General features: G+C 33.1%; 1 pseudogene; it reads right to left on the bottom strand.

The window, feature by feature from the left end:
• Positions 1-769: 769 nt before the first annotated feature.
• On the bottom strand, positions 770-885 carry LOC145291820 (U2 spliceosomal RNA; annotated as a pseudogene).
• Positions 886-6,790: the final 5,905 nt, after the last annotated feature.

Genomic DNA, 6,790 nt, shown 5'->3' with positions numbered 1-6,790 from the left:
ATGTCCAAAACGTAAATGGTTGTAGCCATTTCCGTAACCGACTTCATATTTCCCATCCCAATGTTAAAAATATACATTAAATAAAGTAATGTGTAAACGTAAATGGTTTCACCTATTTTCGGGACTGATTTAATATCCCCCCTCACTGTTAAAAATATACATGAAATAAAGTAATGTTTAAATCGTAAACGGTTTGAGTAATTTCCGGGACTGACTTCATATCCCGTAACCCACTGCTTAAAATATACTTGAAATAAAGTAATGTTTAAATCATAAACTGTTTCAGCAGCTTTTCGAAAGTAATACATAAAAACATTAACACGGTTTGTGATTAGGCAACCATTGCTTCAACATGAATTTATGAGTGTAGTGTCAGTTTCAGCATTTGCGTGACTTAAATCCCTCTTTTTTTGGTCTTGGTTAATGGAGGAGAAATCCTTCATTACTGAGATAATTTTTATTTTTGTTATTGACCAGAGTGCCTGTTTTGGGGAGCTGGTTTCCACCTAAATTTATGACAGACCTCATGTCCAATTCCGCCCTTGTGGGGAGGTAAGTAAAAAAATAATAATCAGAATGGACATTTTCCAGAGCATTTTATAATTAATCAGAAGTGACATTTCCAAGGCATTTTGTAATTAAATCAGAAATAACTTTTTCCAGTTACTTTTTTTAATATTAAAACCTTGTTACATTAAACATAGTACCTATTCACAATGCCTCCCCACGGGACAGATTTAGACACCGGAGTCGTTTTTTAATGTGGAGAAAAAATTGTCTTAGTCGTAAAGGATTTCTCTTCCACTGAGAGAGATGAAATTGAAATGTAGCACCTGAAGAACAGATACTACACTTTGATCTTAGCCAAAAGGGCAAGAAAGACAAATCATTTTATTAGCTTTGCCTCAACAGCGACACCAATTTTTTTTTTTTTTTTTTATATTTCAAATTTCCTTTTCAAGGGTGACAAGGTTTATTTGGCATATTCCACTTTTTGGAATATTCCACATTCCTTCTTTAGGGATGCACAGCATGATAACGGACGGAGCGATAAGCGTAATCATATAAGGAATGTAGTAATTAAAAAGACTGACTTTGTTGTTCCAGCTGACTACAGGGTGAATATCAAAGAAAAGGAGAAACAGATCAAATACACAGAGCTAGCCAGAGAACTGAAAAGGATCTGGAAGATGAAAAAAGCAAAATAATACCTATAATAATAGGAGGAGCACTGGAACATCCCGAAAACCTTTGAAAAAAGAATTGTAGAAATTTGAATCCGAGGAATGGATTGAAAAATACAACGAAAACAATAATGAAAACAGCTGAAATATTAAGAAAACCTCTTGAATGTGGAGACTAACACACACAAACCACAAGCGCAGACCGGACAAACTGTTAAAGAGACAATACAAGAAGCACTACATGGAACCAAGAACATTGAAGCTGCATACCTATAAGTTCCCTAAACCCTAATTACCACATCACTGTCTCCCTCACCCAGAATATGAGTGAGACCGAATAGCCAAATAATCAAGGGGGAAAGAAAAACTGAGCAATGACCAGACCTCCACTGTATGTGCGAAGAGAACTGAGACCTTGGGGAGGCTCATTGCCACTCAAATTCCAGTAAAGACCAATGACCACTGCCAACGAGAAATCAATGACAAGCAGATGTTGTGATAATGTCAATTTATTTGCAAATGCTATCGAAAGAGATGGAGAGTACTAGAAAATCTGGGGAAACTTGTTGTCACTCAGCTTCCAGGGAAAACCACAGGCTGTATTCAATGATATCTGTGATAACCTGTGTAAAAGTTCCTTGTGAGCCAATAATAATAATAATAAGAAGAAGAAGAAGAAGAAGAAGAAGAAAATAATAATTATAAAAATCATAATAATAATAATAATAATAATAATAATAATAATAATAATGAAAATTAAAATAGTAATAATAATAATAATGAAAACATTTGGACATAGATGCGAAAAGGACATATAAACGAGAAATAACTGATAACTGCACCAGAAGATGACTCGATAAGAACCAACCATATCAAAGCAAAGATCGATAAAACACAAGAAAAAAGATAATGCAGACTCTGTGAACAAAGAGACGAAGCGATAAACCGTATAGTAAGTGAATGCAGCAAACTGGCCCAAAAGGAATACAAAAATAGGCACGACTAAGTGGGAATTATGCAAACAACTGCATTTTGAACGTACAGAAAAATGGTACAAGCATAAGCCCGCAACAGTACTCGAAAACGAGAACCACAAAATCCTATGGGACATGGACATACAGACGGATAAACCCATCCAAGCAAGAATACAAGATGTAATAATTAACAAGAAAGAAAAGTTCTGTCAAATTGTAGAATTTGCTGCTCCAGCTGACCACAGGTTGAGTATGAAAGAAAGGAGAAACGGAGCTAATACACAGAGCAAGCCAGAGAGTTAAAAGGGATTTGGATGATGAAGAAAATCAAAATATTACCTATAATAGTAGGGGCACTAGGAACAATCCAGAAAATCTTTGAAAAAAAAAAAACTAATTAGAAGCATTATAATAATAATGATAATAATAATGATAACAATAATAATGAAAATTATAACAATAATAATGATAATGATAATGATAACAATAATAATGATAATGGTAATAATAACAATAATAATGATAATAATAACAGTAACAATGATAATGATAACGATAAAAATAATAATGATAATCATAAAAATATAATAATGATAATAACACACATAATAATAATAATAATAATAATAATAATAATAATAATAATAATAATAATAATTTTTAAAATGAATGAGCGAGATTGGTACTAGAAAGATGACTGAGAAGATACAACGGATAGAAATAATTAAAACTGCAGAAATATTAAGGAAAACTCCTGAATGTGTAGACTAACACCAAACTTGAACTACAGACACAAATTGGACACACAGAAACGGCTACAGATGTAAAACACAAAGAAACATCACACGGAATCATGAAAACTGAAACTGTATGATTGTAAGGTACTGCCCCGTTTTTGTGTGTGTATGTCACCATAAATTGGCACCACAACAAATAACAGAGGAGGGTCATGGAGGACGGAATGACTGAGCAGAGAAAGCACTAGTCAGTCCTTCATTAAGTGAGTGCAAAGAGGACTGGGACTTTTGGAGGCTTAATGCCACCATAATCCCAATGAAGAATCATTGGTAATGGCTATTGTGATAACGCCAATTCTTTTTTGCAAAGTTATCGAAAGAGGTGAAGAGTACTAAAATTATGGGGAGACTGCTGTCCCTTAAACAAGTTGTTCTCAAAGAGAAAATTTTGATGATGGCCCGGGAGATTATGCAAATTTATTTGCAAATGCTATCGAAGGAAGTGGAGAGAACTGGACGTCTGGGGAGACTTGTTGTCACTCAGCCTCCAGAGAACACAGGTTTCCAATCAGATCGTTTGTTGACTTGTGTGAAAGCTCCATGTGAGCCAATAATAATAATAAATGGGACACCAAAAACAATCCTGAAAAACTTTGAAAAACGAATGGGAGAAATTGGAATCAGAGAAATGACTGGGAAAATACAACGAACAACAATAATGAAAGCAGCTGAAATAGTAAGGAAATTCCTTGAATGTGGAAACTAACACACATGAGCAACAAGCGCGGAGCAGACAAACTGCTGTAGATGTAAAACATGAAACGCCATATGGAACCAAGAACATTGAAGTTGCATATCTATAAGTTCTCTAACCCCACTCCCACCCCCATCACCACATCAATGAACTCACCCCTTAAAAAAATAAGTGAGACCAATAGCCAAGTAGAGTCGAGGAGAAAGGAAAGACCGAGGAGAGCACTGACCAAATCTCCGCTGGGTGCGGGCGAAGAGAACTTGGACCTTGAGGAGGCTTATTGTCATTCAAATTCCAGTGAAGACGAATAACGGCTGCCAAAGAGAAATCAATGGAAAGCAGCTGTTGCGATAATGCAAATTTATTTGGCAATACTAGGGAAAGAGGTAAGGAATACTGGAAATCTGAGGAGACTTGTTGTCACTCAGCTACTAGGGAACACCACAGGCTGTTTTCAAGGAGATATCTTTGATAATCTGTGTAAAAGTTCCTTGTGAGTCAATAATAATAATAATAATAATAATAATAATAATAATAATAATAATAATAATAATAATTGTAAAAATAGATCTTTCAGTTGCCATTACCAAAAAATAAGATTCTACTTTTTTAGGTGTTACTTTTACGTCCCCCCCCCAATAAGATTCTACTATTTTTGATGATTACTTTGAAAACTTTGCACAAATTATCGCGACTTGTTTTATTTTTTTTATTTCATCAATTCGCAATCATAACATTTTGTTGTGAAACAAATAAAGTTCTCATTAGAATTCTGCAACCTATACTTATTCACCAGAAAATAAATTACGATTCTTCATTTCTCAAGCGATCATGTGTAAACGGCCTGAAAAAATAAATAAAAAACAACAAAACGTCGGTTTTGCATATAAAATTGCCAGAAAAATGATCGCTTTTTCGGGTCAGACAGCGTAAAGATGTAGTAATTTTTTTGTTTTAAAGTTGTAGTCATGTTAATGTTCCTGATCAAAATTTAGAATAAAATATGTCATTGCGAGTAGTCATGCAACACCCGCCTTTTTTATTGTATTAACGTCAAGTCTGGGCGATAATGCGAAAAATAAAGCGATTGCAAGTTTTATAACATACACGGTTAGACTTAGTCAACTGCCCTAAAAGTTAGAGTGACCCGAAAAAAGGGTGTCATTTTACGCAAAATTTATATATGCAATTAAACTCAGTCTAAATTCTACAATAATTATGTTTTCACACATAATCGCCTAAAAAGTAGAATCTCATTCAGAGGGTGATTTTAAATATACATTTAATTTCTGTTTTATGATTTGATAAATTTCTAAACGTCCATACCTTTTATGTATTTTATCCTCAGAATGTTTGAAACGGGAATTCGCAAACAGGAAAACAATTTCATCGTCACAAGCAATATATATATATATATATATATATATATATATATATATATATATATATATATATATACCCCTTATTAATAAGTTTTGAAGACACATACGGTAGATATCATAAACTCTTATCTTATATCCTAGGAGCGACATTATCACGATTGCCAAAACCTAAAGAGAAGTAGCTCATATTTCCCCCTCTAACTGAAAATTCCTCCTACACTCCTAAACTGGACTGGGTACTTCTATAACCATTATAACTCTATTGGCCTGACACCGTTATTAACTAGATTGCACACTCATACGCTTACAACTACCAGTACACTTCGCTATTCAAAAATACTGATTTCTCCCCCAAAGCAGTTCGCCTCTTGTAATTGGTTGCAACGATGACATTCTATTATTCTGGAATATACACAAACATACAAAAAATGAACCACAGCTCAAATTCACTACGGCAGTTCAATTGCCACACATTGTTAAACATCATTTACTCTACTAAAACTAACACATGCCATCACGCATTGCTATAAATCATTAAATCACTTTAAAGTTATGCATGTCATTTCCCATTACTTGTATTACCATTATTTACATATTGTTAGATTTATAGCAATTACCTCGCAGCATTCTGTGCATCACATCCGGTTTTCGCGTTCTATATTTGCCTCAATTACATTTTAACTAACTACAAAACAATTAAAAATAATTACCAACACATGAGATATACTTCACGTTTCTCGTATTTTTCGTTTCCATATACACTTTTCTTCCATCTGGGAGAGAGATAGGAATGTGGGGTCCATTATTTATGAATATTCGCTGACGTGTTTTTTTTTTTTTCGTTTATAAAACTTTCGGTTTCTGATTGAAACAGATATATTTGTTTGTTTTTTTGTAGGGCTTTTATTTATTTTTTTGTATCAAATAGAAACGAAAAGCCTTCATTTGTTTTGGGTGTGTTTTCTTTACCTCATATTAAGTTTTACGTCCTATATTTAGTTCAAATACATTTTGACCAACTAGAACACTATCAAAAATACTTAACAAAACAAAATATATAATCCACATTTCTTATATTTTTCGTTTTCTTTTAGGGATGAGGGGGAGTTCAATATTTATAAATCCATGCTAACATGTTTTCTTGTTTTCCGTTTTTAAAAACACAGTGAACTCAACAATGGTCGTAGAAAATCGTTTCTTCGTTCTTGATTTGGTTAAAATAGTAATAAACCACAATATTATTTCAATTGCGTCACTGTGGACCAATCAAAATGAAACGAAACACATTCATTTGGTTTTGGGGTGTTTTCATTTTGTGTGTGTGTGCTTTTTTGTTTTTTTTGTTTATTTTTATTTTTATTTGGGTTTTATTTTGGGGGAATTACGGTGATAAGTGAAATTATTGCAGTAATTAATGAAAACAATAAATACACAGAAGTTTAGTTTCATTCCATTAGGATAGGATTACATGCTTTAGTTCTTAAATAAAATTTCTGCTTCTTAATAAAGCTTTGAGACCAACTATTTTTAAGCGCGGAGGCCGGTAAGTAACTATTAAACTTTAACACAGCTTCAACGACTAAATGGATGTTTTTTTGTTTTTTCCCGTCTCTCTACCTGGCATACCCACTGCGTCAATTTTTTTGCTTTTTCGCCTCGCTATTATATATATATATATATATATATATATATATATATATATATATATATATATATATATATATATATATATATATATATATATTACGGCAGGGGGGTT

The sequence above is a fragment of the Euprymna scolopes genome, chromosome 12, assembly GCF_053919585.1.
Source record: "Euprymna scolopes isolate OS-2025 chromosome 12, ASM5391958v1, whole genome shotgun sequence".
Taxonomy (NCBI): domain Eukaryota; kingdom Metazoa; phylum Mollusca; class Cephalopoda; order Sepiida; family Sepiolidae; genus Euprymna; species Euprymna scolopes.
Note: the sequence above shows the minus strand (reverse complement) of the source record. Positions and strands in the feature narration are given on the sequence as shown.